General features: G+C 40.7%; 1 protein-coding gene across 1 annotated transcript in view; it reads left to right on the plus strand.

The window, feature by feature from the left end:
- KSR1 (kinase suppressor of ras 1) overlaps positions 1-2,714 on the plus strand; it is a 118,357-nt gene that overhangs the window by 42,792 nt on the left and 72,851 nt on the right. The gene's annotated exons all lie outside the window — the stretch shown is intronic.

Below are 2,714 nucleotides of genomic sequence, written 5' to 3' on the forward strand. Positions count from 1 at the left end.
GCATGCGTTTTTGAAAACGCATCTGTTTTTTTACAGGTTTTACCAATTATTTTGATTGAAAATGGCCAAAAACGGATGTGTTTTTTTTAACGCATGCGTTTTTTAATGGACTGCTTAAAAACTGTCCAAAAGACTGTTTTTAAGCTGCAGTCTTTCATGCCCAAACCAGGAGTGGAGTAAAATAGAGGAGGAGCAGCACTTCTTAATGATAAGTCCTCACCCATTATACACACCTGCTTTTGGCTTCAAAAACTGCATCTGAAAAACTGAAGGTTTGAATGCACCCACACAAGAATGCTGGCTCTAATCCCTTGGATAGAGGCATCAGGGATATATATATAATATACTGTATGAAGACATCTGTATGTATGAAGACATATGAAGGCATCTTCTGTATGAAGATGCTTTGAGATGCTGAATATTGTGCTGAATGATAGAAGGTAAAAAGAAAAACCCCTTTTACTTAATCTCTAAAGCAGCAGGCTAGTTGTCCACTTGTGGTCTCACATCTGAGATGTTTATACATTTTATTTGCGTCATAGAATCATTCTCTTCTCAGAAATTTTGTTTTGCAACTTGTGTGCCAAGGTTTCTGAGGAACTTCCCATAAAGACTGTTGTGGATGTTAAATTCATGTGAGCCGTCTACTGAGGATTCTATGGCTTCTGATTACCGATTTGTACAGCCTAAAACAAGAAAGAAGTGCTAGCAGCATACTGCTTCTCCTAGTAACTCAAACTAGGATATCTGGGTTATCTGGGTGTTAAAAAAAATACTGAGGGCCGGGCTGGGGTGGGCTAGTTAAACATAATAAACATCTACTTACCTCGCCCGGTGCTGCTGATGTCCCGCGCAGCGGTCCGTCTCCTCTGTGCGCAGGTTTGTATACAGGGGCGCACAGGGACCTTCCGGACAGCGGGAACCTCCCATCCGACGCCATCTCCCAGTGCTTACAACTCTGAGAGATAGGGACGGATGGGAGGAGCCAGCCACATAGCGGATTGGAAGCTCCCTGTGCGCGGCTTCTGTGTCCCTGTAAACAAACAGGGGCGCGGGACATCGGCAGCGCCGGAGGAGGTAAGTACATGTTTGCCCGGCCCTCAGTAATTTTTAACAGCCGGATAACCCCTTTAATAATATAAGCTGTAGTTAGTTGTCCTCTACCAGCTTGTACATGAGCTTAACCAACTTTAATTGTTATCCCCTATTAACAGTAAAGGGGATAACAATCTGAACCATAGGGTTCAACATCTTCATAAATCACAAGCGCAGACCCCTTGAGCTCCTGAAAACAAGGGGGCTCTTTCTCACTAAGTGAATGAACTGGGATGTTAAAGTACATCTACCACCAGGATGAAGGACTGTATGCAAATGAGCCTGAAGGTCTCCAGGCTCCATAGATGTAAATGGAGCTCCTCTGGCTCATTTGCATACAATCTTTCATTCTGGTGGTAGATGTCCTTTAAGCATGCATCCTGCCACTCCATTCAATGCTACAGGAGTGTCATAAATTGCTGAGCACAACGTCGGCACTACCTGTGCTCTGCAATTTTCAGCAATCCTATACTATAGAATTTGGGTGCTTGATCGACCAACTGCTCCACCCATTGACTCTTTTGTGACCTAGGGTCATGTCCAAGTAAATTTCTGCAGTTCTGTTCTGCTCTTTAAATGTTGATATCTTTGGAACCGCTTTACATATCATAACAATTTTTTACTTTTTTTTTGTTTTTTTTCATGGCATGAAAGTCTTGTTTCCATTTTTCATTTCCCGCCTTCAAAAATCCATAACTTTTTAAATTTTCCATGTACAGAGCTGTGTTTTGATCTTGTTTCCTGTGTAACAAATTGTACTTCAAAGTGACTGTATTTAATATTGCATGCCATGTACTGTGAAATGGTGGAAAAAAGTTCCAAATGCGGTAAAAAAAACATTTTCTAGTGGGCTTGGTTTTTACAGCTTTCACTGCAAGCCCCAAATGACTTCAAAGTGTACAGGCAGTCCCCGGGTTACATACAAGATAGGGTCTGGAGGTTTGTTCTTAAGTTGAATTTGTATGTAAGTCGGAACTGTATATTTTATAATGGAAGTTCTAGACAATTTTTTTTCTTTTGCCCCAGTGACAATTGGAGTTTCAAAATTTTTGGTGTAATTGGACCAAGAATTATCAATAAAGCTTCATTACAGGCATCTTACAGCTGATCATTGCAGTCTGGGACTATAGTAAAGCATCCAGAGAGCTTCACCAGAGGTCACAGTGGGCAGAGGGGTCCGTCTGTAACTATGGGTTGTCTGTAAGTCGGGTGTCCTTAAGTAGGGGACCGCCTGTACTTCACTTCTCCTTTTATTCTTTGGGTCGGCACGATCACGAGGATACCAAATGTATAAAGGTTTTATTGTTCAAGGTTTTTATTCTAGCACTAATAACTTTTTTATACTTTGGTGTACAGAGCTGTGTGAGGTGTCATTTTTGCGGGACGAGCTGATATTTACTTTGCTAACTTTTTGGGGACTGTACAACATTTGGATCACGTTATATAGAATTTTTTATATAATGCAAAAAAGTGGCATTTCATACATTTGGCCGCTATTTTCTGTTACAAGGTTCAACACTAAGAATAACGTTCTAATATTTTAATAGATTGAACATATTGGGACACCACATTATTTTTTGCTGTTTTTATTTTTATATCCAATCTAGGGAAAGGGGTTT

The sequence above is a fragment of the Engystomops pustulosus genome, chromosome 2 (genome assembly GCF_040894005.1).
Source record: "Engystomops pustulosus chromosome 2, aEngPut4.maternal, whole genome shotgun sequence".
Lineage (NCBI taxonomy): Eukaryota > Metazoa > Chordata > Amphibia > Anura > Leptodactylidae > Engystomops > Engystomops pustulosus.